Genomic DNA, 13543 nt, shown 5'->3' with positions numbered 1-13543 from the left:
ATTACTAGTAGGAATACTGCACCGAGTGGCGGCTGGTGACATTTTAAAGTGGTAGGGCAGAAACGTTTGGGATGAGCGCCCTGTAGCGAGCGAACCCAGGGAAAGGGTAGGGGTCTTCCCTGGGAAACTTTGGGGGGAAAAAGAGTGGGCAATGGTTAATTTTAAAGCAAATTTGTTACCAGGCAGGCCCTGTGGTTTTCTGTTGTTAGTTTATGTCCTGGCAAATGGCTTGAATTTTACTGCTTGCATTTGTCTGTGCCTGAGGTCAGCAAATCAGTGAGTTTATTATGTAGGCTGCATGCAAGCCATTTGTCAGGCCCTAAAGACAGCAGACAGGGCTGAGGCCAGGGCGAGTCAGACGGAATGACACGGAAGCTCAAGTCCACTGTGAAAAACTATAAAACAGCTTGCAGTGGCCCCCTCTCGCTCGCATGTAAATCACATTTTCACAATAATAGTACTGAGCCTGGAGGTCAGAGTGCTGTGCAATGAGTCTAAACAAGTGGTTACTTCAGCCAATAAGTAACCCCTATCCCGCATAACAATAGGTTTCACAATCAGAGGCACAACAAGTTTATGAAGGAACACACAAGAAAAATTTCAATGCTGCGCACAGTAACAAACTATGAAAATGTCTGTTTCTGCAGTGTTAAATAGCGCTAATTCGTGCTGAATGCATGGAAGCGTTTTACATGAGCCCCAGCCCCCAGGTACCTTACAAACAGGAAAGGTCAAATTTTTGACAGTTAGGCTCCAGCATTAAGTGATTTGCGCAGATTCACAGGATGTTGTGAGACTTTACAAAACGTCGTCGAGAGTGAGACTGCTATCCCCTGCCCTCCGCCGTCACGAAGTTGCACCAGTCTCTGCCCAGTCAGATTAGTTCGACCCCTGGAAACGCGGGGTTGGGGGCCGAGGGGGTGTTTTAAAATAAAATGATAGGAACAAGGAAATAGCCGGGTGAGAGCTGGATAGGTTTTAAAAAAGAGGGATGTGACATAGGAAGCAAAGGACAAGCTGGAGTAGGGACAGGAGAAGCAACACACGGAGAATGAAGAAAAGCCGAGAGAGACGGGGAAGCAACACAGAGAGTAAACAGGCAGGACGTAATTGAAGGGATGGGCAGGACACAGGACAGAGCGCAAGAAATGAATGCACATATGCAGTGCTTACAGGAGAGTAGTTCTATCAATGCACGCAACAAAAGCAGTGGAAGGATCCAAATAAACCAATCAGAGCACTGAGAGGTAAATGCTCCTCGATGGGACAAACATAACAACAGGGAAGAAAACCATCAAATCACGAGGAGACAACTGAAATAGAAAACAAAGTCATACGAATCATGAACAACGGCCTCATCCAAAGCCCACTTTATACATTTTAGAATAAATAGGTCTGGCCAACAGGCAGCTGAAGCTATATTACACTAGAGGCCTAAAACTGAAACCATTGTACTATACATCTATGATGAACACTATGACGCGGCAAAGTAAGTGCGCGTGAACCATGCTTCACCTTTGACCTCTGTACTCAACTCGGCTCGTCGAACGACTCTTACGAGAATGGGACTGAATTTCTAATAATAGTGACTTTCGAGCAGACAGAGTGATGCTGCCGACAGAAATAAGACAACAAATCTTTCCTACATACGCAGGTCCGCGCCGTCTTGGGTCCCTTTGTTGGCGCCTACACAACTCCCGGATCACTATCAAGTGGCAACTCCTCTCAACCCGTCTCAGCCAATCCTGGCGCTGCTCCAGCACGAGGATTGACTTAGAGCAGGGTTACGCTCTGCCCGCCTGCCCATTATGAGATCGACCCTCGCTCTCCTATGCGCAAGACAGAGCAGACACTAGTGCGCATGAGTGGGGACAGAGGAAAAATCGCCCTCCGTCCCCACTCATGCGCACTTGTGCTGCTGCATGCTACCCCTGTTCTGACTATCATGATGATGTCTCTCAACATGACGCTTGACCGCCCACCCCCTTCAGAGTATGAAGGGGGTGGGCCGCCGTCCAGCGTCATGCTGACTGTCTGACATGATTGACAGACTTAGTTCTCCCTCGCGTCTCTGAACTTAAGTAAACTGAGAGTTCAGAGATGATGAGGGAGCTGCGGGCATGGACGTCTTGTGGGGCAACGCCCCAACGCCCTCAGTGGACGCATCGCCACTGACTGCACCAGTAGGGCCCAATCAGTGTGAGTACTGCAAGGAGGAGGGGCACTGGCGTAGTGCAGAAAGTTGTGGCGCCCAGAGGACAAGGTTTTCATGGACAGGGCCGTGGAGCAAGTGGTCAGGCTGGGGTCCAGGAGGATGGGGCACCTCAGGGTCACTCTGACCAGAACAATTTGGATGACACTTGAGGAAGACAATATTATCACGATGATTATGATCTGGACGAGGTGACAGGGATGTCTAACAGCTAGGACAGCCAGTGACAGGGTGAGGGACCATTCCTTGGTGGATACAGGTGCGATGAATAGCTCTGTTTCTTGTTTGCTGGTCACTGGGGCAGCTCTGTCTGGCCAAAATAATGTTTCAGTAGGCTTTTCAGATATACCGGTTGTAAGCCCCGTTTCCAAACCCCTTGCCTTGACTATCGGTCCTTCTACTGTGGATTCGCAATTTCTATTGACATCCAATTGTGGAGAATATTTAATGGGCCTAGACTTGTTAAAAAAGTTGCATGCAACAATATTTGCTCTCCAGACCATGTCTATAAGACAATGGGACCAAATGTGAATCATTCTTAGCAGTGTCTGTCCAAAGATGCGTCTCTTCCTGCTGAGTTTAAGGTTGTGCCGCCCACTTTGTGGGCAACAGGTGACACGGATGTGGGACTCTTACAATTCCCCCAATTTCTATTCAGGTTAAGGACAGTGCCATTTTGCCCCGTATTCCCCAGTACAAAAGTCCTCAAGGGGGGGAGCAAGCGTTGTTACTCATTATACAAGATCTGATTAAGTCAGGGGTAGGTGAAGAGACAGCAGCAAATGTGTGTAACAGCCCTATTCTTCTTATTCTAAACAAGTCAACCCCAAGACTCCTCCGATGGCAACACAGAGGTTTATCGTTTTGTGATCGATTTGCTTGCAGTTAACAAAATAGTGGTCCCTCAGTTCCTTGTGGTCCCTGACATTACTGCACTTCTAACAATGATTCCTTCCTCTGTGAAATTCTTCTCTGTCATTGATTTGAAAAATGCGTTCTTCAGTATACCAATTCACCATGATAGCCATCATTTATTTGGTTTTACACTAGCTGGCAGAAGTTTTAGATTCTGTCGGGCTCCTCAGGACTATCCAGAGAGCCCTAGTATATATAGCCAAGCCTTGACTGCCCAATTGGATTCCCTCACACTTTCATCAGATAACGTATTGTTCCAGTACGTGGATGACATACTGATTGCTTCTGAGTAGGGATGCAACAACAGTCCGGTTAAGTTGTTGCTCCATATGGCTCACCATGGACATAAAGTGTCCCTTTCTAAATGTCAATATTGTCGACAGAAGGTCACCTATTTAGGCCACCTACTGTTGAAGGAGGGTAGGAGATTGACCCCTGAGCGCATTAGTGCCATTGTAAAAATGCCCATCCCGAAAACTCAGAGGGGTGTACGCGCCTTCATTGGTATCACTTCCTACTGTTGACATTGGATCCCTAATTATTCATTACTAATGAAGTGTTTGCTTGTACTAACCACTAAAGATGTGCATTAGCCCCTTCCTCGGATGCCTGAATGTCAGCAGTTTTTTTAGCAATTAAAAGTTGCGCTTTGCTCTACACCTGTGCTTGGCATGCCTGAATATGGGAAGCCGTTCATGTTGTACATGCAGGAGACAGCTGTTTGTGAGCTTTCTGTTTTAACACAGGCCTTTGGAGGTAAGCAACGGCTGTGTGCTTATTTTTCTGCTTTGTATGGCCCAGTCACCGGAGCCCTCCTGAGATGTCTAAGAGTGGTAGTGGCTGTGGCCATCTTTATAAGGCAATCGGCTAGGCTCGTACTTGATACAGACCTCACAGTCATGGTAGCGCATGCTGTGGACACTCTCTTGAACAAGACCAAGGCGCAGCACCTTACCAGTGTATGTCTGACCGGTTATGAGCTAACTCTTTTTGACCCGCATATCACGATAAAGAGGTGTGCCGCTCTGAACCCTGCCACGTTACTACCCCTCTCTTCTGAGAGTACGGAAATAGACATACATGATTGTCTTTTTCGGAAAGAGAAAGAGGCAACGGGACGGGTAGACCTGACTCATGTTCCCTTATCTGACCCCCAAGGGGAACGATAGTCAATGGCTCTTGTTTCAAATTACCAGATGGCACTAGCACTGCAGCATATGCACTCATTACACTGCATACGGTAGTTGAGACATCACAAGTTCCTTATCAGTCCGCTCAGTTAGTCGCCCTCATTAGAGCTTGTGAATTGAGCCAGGGACTGTTTGTTAATGTTCATACTAACAGACAGTATGCCTTTGTGGTTGCTCATCATTTCGGGTGGCTCTGGGCAGAGAGAGTGTTCCTCACCTCTCATGGGACACGTGTTCAGCACGGCCCTCTTATACATAGGCTTCTGTTCGCCCTGACACTTCCTAGGAAATTGGCTGTAGTACAGTGCAGTGCCCACAAGGCAATTACTGATGATGTGGGGAGGGGGGATGCATTTGCAGATCAGATAGCTAAGGAGGCAGCCAGATGAAAATGAAAAAGATGTTTGTAGCGGGTCCTGCTAGGTGGGTACCCAAGGTCACCATGTTTGAGGATACTCTAGACAATGTGAAAGAAATCCAGAGTGAGGCAACGGTTGAGGAGTTAGCAGTATGGGAGGAAAGCGATGCACGCTTAGATGAAGATGGATGTTGGATGGAGAAGTCCGTAAAACAGAGATGGATGTTGCCAGATGCATAGGTCCTCCCTGTGGTCACTATGGTGCACGGGTCAGCCCGCATTAGTGCGAAAGGCATCTGTAAATTGTTAGATCCAGTATGGCTGAATGATAACATTCCCAAAGTTGCTGCTCACTTGGTAAAATACTGTATGGTATGCATGATGTATAATTCTGGAAAAGACACCCCTACACCATCCGATAATTTTGCACCACCTTCCTTCCCTTTCGACGTTCTCCAGATGGATTTCATCAAAATGCAATGGGTCAACAATCTGAATTATGTGTTAGTAGTTGTTTCTGCCTTCAGTAAATGGATTGAGGCTTATCCCAATAAAGAGAACACAGCTATGGCAACAGTGAAGGCACTCCTAAAGGAGGTCTTCCCACGTTTTGGTTACTCCGTTTGATTTGGAGTGATAAAGGAAGTCATTTCAATTCAAAGGTTATTCAGCTGGTTTGTGATGGTCTGCACATCAAGCAGAGATGTCCTGCTGCAAACCTACCCCAGTCAGCAGGTTTGGTTGAGAAGTACAATGGTAACCCTCAAACTGAAACTGGCCAAGATCAAAGAGAGCACATGATTGCAGTGGCCATATGCTTTACCATTAGCTCTTCTGTCTACAAGAGCTACGGCTCACTCTAGGACAGGATTGTCACCATACAAGGTCGTGTTTGTACATTCAGCGAATGTCTTGGGTGTCCCACAACCTTGTTGGTTTTCTGAAATAGAATACCCTTTAATTGAGGATTATTTATATGAGTTGACTAAAAGTTTGCACTCTATTCACCAACTGATCCATGAGTCCCTGCCACCAGCTCAAGAGGGGCCAGGTCACAATATCCGGCCTGGTGACTATGTTCTGGTGAAGAATTTCCAGAGGAAAGGCACTTTGGAGCTGCGTTGGAAGAGGCCAATCCAGGTTCTCCGCGCCACTCACACAGCAGTAAAGGTGGACGGTCGGTAGAACTGGATCCATTCTAACCATTGGCGGAGGGTGCCCCTCGCATTGCCCTATGATCAGTAGGTACTTGATGGAATCGGCGATTCTGAAACAGAGCAAGTGCCTTGTTTTGTTCCCTTCTTAGATGCCCGGCTGACGTGGGTACCCACAGAGGAGGAGAGTAATGCAGTGTTAAACGAGGCAGTGCCACATGAGATCAAGGCCATCCAGGAGTCGCAGACTGCTGGTCCATCTTTGCCTGAGCCCCAGTCCATTGACCCCTCTATGTCTGAGCCCGTTTGCAGGCCCCTCTGTCCCTGGAGTAGTTAGGTACAATGTGCCCTCCCCCGACGGAGGAACAGTGCACCAAAGGAAAAGTCAGATTAGCAGGGATGGACTGGACAAGTCAAGCCACAGACCACAGTAGAATAGGGAGAGGTGACATTGGTTCATTCTTTGGACATTGGACAGGATTGCTCGAGTGTGCTCCCCTGGAAAAGGGAGTTCCTCGTCTTCTGTGCGACGTTAAATTTCTCCAAAGAGTTAGGATCGCCTAGCCCCACTGCTGGTGCGCTTCAGCGCCGTGACGGACGCAGGGGACATTTTGTCCCTCTCTTGTTTCCTTGTCATTGTCTCCATCGCATGCCTTTTCCTCTGGTTTACATTTTTTTAAACCATTTGGTTGCCCCCTTATGGAGGAAGAGCAGCCCTTTGCAGCCCTGCTTTTCAGGCAGGGTGGATCTGGTTGGTCTAGTTGGTCTATTAAGAGTAAAATTGTTTTCGTAGTAATTGTCCTGATCTTTCTGATAATAGTACTTGGAATAGTGTGGTTCCTTGAGGGGAAATATCCTGTGCACTCTTTGATTGGTACAACACCCATTCCCCCTGAACACATGTTCGTTACTTTGGCCCCTCACAAGGGTGCACACAGAAAAGCATATGTAGATAATGTTTTCCTGCAGAAGCTCCACCAGGCACATAATACATCAAATGTTACTAATTTTTAGAGTTGCGGCCTGCTCCCTTCTGTGACACATAAGAATGATGTATTACTGTCTATGCATTTTCCTATCTCGGGAGTTGCGAGACCTGGTTTCAACTGTTTACCATGATGTATACTCATTTCCATTCTGATGCCATGAATATGACATATGCTGATTATGACACTGTCAGAATACATACGTGTCCATCAAGGGTATCCTTCAGGAGAATGAGGGGCCCCTGATACATTGTCCCCAACAGCCTGTATGAATGTATATGAGAATGAAAAAAATGTAACATGGTGTCAGACACTTGACACATGGCTTTGAAATAAAATGTTGGATTTTCAGGGAATCAATGTCACTGAATATTTTAAGTCTTTCCAGATGCGCAATATTACTCAGGATGAAGCAATACTGGTGCCGGTGGTTAACACAACAGCTAGTTTTTGTGTTTGAGGCCTTGGGAATGGTAAAGTGGGAAAGAGTAATTACAATTATACTTATGTGTTGAGCACAACAAGTAGCCCACCTTTACTCCCCCCCCCCCATAATGTTTATTTCATTTGTGGGCCCCAGGCTTATGTGTGGCTTCCTTGGGGATGGTCTGGCATATGTTATGTCTCTTTCCTTCTTCCCCCGGTGTATATAGCACCGTCCAACTATCATAGAGATCACCAATTGCAGTGTAGGAGTGCCCATCTATCCCGTATTAGAAGGGTTATCAATACAGAAGATATAGAACAGATACTACTCTACAGCAGTTCACTGATGCTTTTAAGGGTATCATCCCCTTTTGGAGCCCTATGTCCAATAGTCTCAATATCCATCACCTCACCAGGGTAGAGGAAGGGTAATTAATACCACAGCTGGAATTCTGATAAATATTACAGCTGAGCTCCAGGCTACGAGGCTCGTTGCTCTGCAGAACAGGATGGTGTTAGACGTCATCCTTGCTGATTGGGGTGGGGCCTGCCGCGTTATCGGCAATAGCTGCTGGGAGATTTTTAGGCCCTGCAAGACATGTGGAAAGTCCATGTTATTCTCTGAAGAGCCTCATAAAGAGTGCTTATACTGCCTTTATCCAGATCACAAGCCTAGAGACTGTAAGCACTCCCAGACTTCTCCTTCAAAAGCCCTCAATGAGCGTGAGGGAAGATATCTCCTCTAGCTTCAAAAGAGAAAATCTGTGAAAGATTCTGACTCCAAGATTGAGGAGAGGCATCATACCTCCTCTAAGAAAAGGAAGGAAGAAGATCCTCCTTCTGCCCAGAGAGAACCAAAAAAAGTCAAGATGTCAGAGCAAGGAGTCTTCTGTGGAAAAATGGTCGAAAAAGGAGCAATCTGGCTCATCTCCGCCTCAAAAAAAGATTTGGTTCTGCTCCTCCTTCTGAGACACATACTCCCGCTCAGAAAATCCGCCTGTCGACGGGCTCGTTGACAAGGCACTCTCCGCCCATGACCGTTGAAGCAAGGGCTCCGTCGACGGTTTCTTCTGCAACATCTATGACGTAGACGGTTAAGACGACGACGGCTGTGGTGTTGACGAAAACTGAAGTGGGGATGTTGTCAGCGGCATCTGTGAGGAGTTCAACATTGTTGAGAGCTTTGCCGTCAACGGTTCAGTTGGGAGCTGCGTCGTCGATGAGCTTCTCTGCCCCGTCGACAGACATTTTCACACTGTCGACGCAGTCTCTAATGACGATCCTGTCAACAAGGAAAATGGACATGCCAGTCTCTAATACAATTCCTTCACTGTTGCAGGACTTTTCTAAGTTTTCTCCTCTGACTCCTTCTTGCCTCTTGGATTTCCAGGCTCCGGAGAATGAAGGTCCTTTTGGCCCTGCTTACTGTCCCTCTCAACTTAGAGTAAAGTGCCAGGAATCAGAGGAAGGCCAACCAAATTACCCTTCTGCGTACTTGGGAGCTGAATATTCCTTCTCAGACAGGCACTTAGGCATGCAGCGCAAGGACACTTTTCAAGACCATTACCCCTATTATGAGCAAGAAGAGGAGGAACATCAACAGGAACCCTCCATTAACATTCAGATGTCACTGGTCACGGACTAACGTATGATGCTCAGTGACTACTATAAATGTTTCCCTGATGCTAATGTAGCTTTAAAAGCCCGTTCCTCAACAGGAGGATCCTGTCGTTATACCAGATCAGGAAACTCCACCTGCTCTACAAAAACAGAAGTCCTTACCTCCCCTGCAAATTCCTGCTTGAGCATCAGACAGTGGGACCAACAATTGGAAGAAGGGGAGCTACAAGTGGATTCTGATGTCCATGGTGAATGGATCGACTATGTGGCACACACACTGCCATATCCCATGCTGCCGGTAGCTGATTCTCCTCCAGCAGATATCGGTGGCTTCCATGACCTTCTCAAAAGAGCATCAAAACGCTTTGACCTCTCCATGCTGGTCAAGCCAGCGGAATGCTTCTTATATGATTTCTAGGCTGCCACGCAGTGTTCTGTTAGGGCAATCCCTATTGTTGACTTCTTGTGGCAAGAAGGCATTAAGTTGATGAAAGATCCAGCTTCTGTGGCAGCAGTTATTCCAAAACTAGACAAGAAGTACCAGGCTCCTGAGGACTCTCCTGCATGGCTCATTGGCCATCCAAAGCCTGATTCTGCAGGTTGCTCAAAGGGGATCTAAGAGCCCTACTTCACCATGTAGCACTCCACCAGACAAGGAAAGTCGCAGGTTAGACAATATTGGGAAGAGATTTTCTGTGCTGGCGGCAACGGCCACCAGAGCCTCCAATGCCATTGCCATCCTTGTGAGGTACGATAGGAAGATGTGGTCAGACATTGCTCCTTTTCTGGAATTTGCGCCTGAGGACAAGAGGAAGGAGGCAAAAAAAAAATACTCTCGGAGGGAGATAGAGCCTCACCGGAAGTCATTGATGTGGCGCTGGACATCTCTTCTACCGCCTTTAGACAGTGTTGGCTGAAGGCAACAACATTTTGCCTGGATGTCCAAGCTAAGGTGCTTGACATGCCATTCGATGGGGAGTACCTTTTCAGTAAACATGTGGATGAGGTGCTTCAAGCTATCAAATCTGACACGAATACAGCAAAATCTTTAGCCAATCTGCAACTGTAGAAGTTATATTCTTTTCGAGGAAGTGGAAGGGGCCAATTTACATCTCGGCCACAGCTCCAGCAGCGTTTTCAGCCCTACCACCAACAGGGTTTCCGTCTTCAATATTCTGCACAGTCCTTTTGTCAGACGCCTGCACCAGCTTACACTGGAGGAAAATGTCATGATATATGAATTTTCAGGCACCCGTCACTCCAGTCCCATTCCAATTGGCTCAAAACTGCTCCAAATTCTTTGTTCAATGGAATTCCATTTCATCCAAAAGATATGTGTTATATGTCTTCAACCATGGTCAAACCCTGGAATTCATTTAACAACCTCCGAATTTCCCTCCAAGAAAGACTGCTCACCGTCATCTAAATTCACAGGCAGGCATTTGGAGTAGATGCTGAATTTGTGCCCGAGATCGACGACCAGCGCGCCCTCTCATTCAGGTGCATCGCGGAAATTGAGGATGAGAAAGCATTGCATGACTTGCACAGTGCAAAGCCCCCTCCCCCCCGAGAAGCGACGTGGAAAAGCAATACCTACGGGAACGGAGTAAAACAATTTTCTTTAATCTCAGTGGCACAGAAGGGGCAAGACGAGAGTGGTATTGAACCGCAGAACGGGACGCGAAAATAGATGGGTGTTGGCAACAGTGTTACAGTAAAACATGGACTGGATCAGGGAAAGAGAGTCAGGCGCTGAAAGGCTTTTCAGTGATGTCGATATTACTGAGGAACCTAGAAGCTCCAGTGCAATGGGTGGCAGCACTGCACCGAAAGAATTTAAGGAGATCTTTAAAACACTAGAGAAATTAGCCAAGCGCAAGACATGAAAATGGTGAGAAAGTAGATTGGGCAGTGTAATGAGGTGGTTGCAAATATTAATAGCACCCAGCTATGACAATCCACACCCAGAGATGTTAAAGGAGTGGGCGGAGAATAATGTTGATTCCTCCAAACGGATGTTATATATTCTGGTGAAATATGCAGACATAGACCGGCAGGCGCTTTTAAATTAAATTGATCTCCTGAATGAGGAACAGGAGAAACTACCGGAGCAAGAGGCAATTGGAAAAATGCATGCTGAAATGCAGGAAAGAGTGAAGAAACATGAACTGGTCATTAAAGGCCAGAAAGCTACCAAATTCGGGCGTGACAATTTGGATTACCAGTGTGGGCAAATCTTCACATTCTCAAAGAGATTTGAAGGGATTAGGCGACAGAAACTATCTCAGAGCATGCATACGAACAAGTTGCCTAGTAATGAAGAAACTAGTTCAGAATTAAGTTTGGAAGTGGATACAGATAATGAGGAGGGGAGACAACAGATTGGTAAAATACCCACAGTGGAAGATGAGCTCCGTTCTTTACGGTGGGAAAGAAATATACACCTCAGACCATTGGCAAGCCAGGAAAGAACGTATCAAAGAGGCAGAAGAGGCAGAGGAAAAACAGGCGGTCAGAGAGGGCAAATGTCCAACAAGGGAGTACAGAAGAAGACCAAATGATGTTGGACATTCCCGATTGCAATATATCAAATCTAACAGATCTGACATTAAATACTGGAGAAAATAATATTCTTTCATGTGGATTATCTTTTTGTGTGTCGGAGAATATGGACTTTGTCCAAACAAGAATTGATTGTTTTAGATTCACACGCAAATTAAGGTTAGCTAAATTTTATGCAAATAACAAGAGAACAGGACTGTTGCAGCAAGAGACATGAACTGGTGGTAGTGGTTTTGAAGTTTCAGATTTGGTTTTATTACGTGACCTGGATAGTTTATCCAGGGATGGGGCAACTGAATTATCATATGATGTCTTGGCCAGGGAGCAGGATTTGTATGTGTATGGTAGACCGGTCACTCCATTCAAACCTAGGTCAATCTTTCTGCCCATGGTACCAAAAGACAACATCGACACATTTACTGATTTGGTAGTCCAGGACCTCAAGAAACTCTACACACATTTGGAGGTAGATGAAAATCTGACCAATCCAAAATCAATTATATGAGTCTGGTTAAAAAGTTATCAATCCCATCCGGATATACTGGTTAGACAAGCAGACAAGGGGGGCAATGTTGTCCTCTGGCCGCTTGCCATGTACCAGGAGGAGGCATTAAGCCAGCTCAATGACCGCCTGTGCTACACAAGAGTTGACAAGCATACCTTACAGAAGATAACCACTAATTCCACTCTGATTTAAAACATTGGAGAGCAGTGGGCCTCATTTCGCAAGCAGAGTTCAATTTCCTCAAAGTAGAGAATCCTATTACACTGGTTCTCTACCTGATACCGAAAGTGCATAAAACATTGTGGCACCTCCTGGCCGGCCAATTATTTTGGCCATAAGGAGTCTTTTCGAAAACACCTCTAACTATTTGGACTATTTTCTCCAGGTCACAGTGAAGAAATTACAATCGTACACAAAGGACAGTGGAAATTTCTTTTAAAAGATATATGATATAGGGTGGCAGGAAGATGACATCATGATCACACTAGATGTGACCTCTCAATATACAGGTATTTTGCACCAAGATGGGTTGCAGGCAGCACAATATTTTTTAAGCTCTCGGCCAATAACATTATATAAGCACACAGAGATGCTATTAAGCATGTTAAAATGGTGTTTATGTAATAACATCTTTATGTTTGGATCTGAGTTGTACCAACAGATGAGGGGGACAGCCATGGGCATCTGCTTCGCCCCCAGCTATGCAAATTTGCATATGGGCTGGTGGGAGTAGCAGGTACTGGCAACAAAGTTAGCCACTGAAATGTCTAATAATGTGATCCTGTGGTCGCATTATATAGACGACTTGTTTGTTGTATGGAGTGGCAACAGGACATCAGCCACAGAGTTCATAGAGAAATTGAATGACAATGATCCTAATCTCCATTTCACGTCATTCATCGGTGAGACAAGATCTAGTTAACAGCATGCCTGGGTCGAGAACACAACAAAGTTGTCTCAGCAACAGCAAAGGCTTTTGAGGTTGCCATAAATGTAAGGCGTGCCAGTATGGGGTCAACACTAAAGCGATACCGTTGCCGTTTTCTGGCAACAATTGGCGAATACTAAAACGATTAACTTGTAAGAGCAAATATCTGGTTTATGCTCTGCGATGCAGTTGTCATAATCTATACATAGAGAGCACAATTTTAAAAGCACATCTATGCATCCTACTACATATTTGGGCCATCAAACATAAAGTCCAAACATACCCTGTCGCCCAACACTTTGAACAAACACACAATAGTGATGTCACTAATCTAGAATACTTTGTTCTGGTTTAAGTGCCAATAAGACCAAGGGGCAGAAACAGGGAGAGGTTTCTGAGACAACTTGAATCCTGGTACATTCTAAGATTCAACACAAAGATCCCAATGGGCCTAAATACAGAAGAGGATTTACATGTTCACCTGTAACACCATAATGAGTTATTGTATATGATTTTGAATGTTGCTTATAATGGCTCTTTGGTGAGACAAGTAAACTGTGGATATTGGTAGAGGACGATACATTAAGAAATGTTATATCTTAAGATTTGATATTTACAACTGGAGGGCAATTTTTTGAAATTTTTGAATGAATTTGTTGTTTTTATCCTGTTTCTCTCTTTTTTCCT

Source organism: Lissotriton vulgaris, chromosome 7, assembly GCF_964263255.1.
Source record: "Lissotriton vulgaris chromosome 7, aLisVul1.2, whole genome shotgun sequence".
In the NCBI taxonomy this organism is placed as follows: domain Eukaryota; kingdom Metazoa; phylum Chordata; class Amphibia; order Caudata; family Salamandridae; genus Lissotriton; species Lissotriton vulgaris.
The sequence above is the reverse complement of the archived record's forward strand: the minus strand, read 5'-3'. Positions refer to the sequence as shown.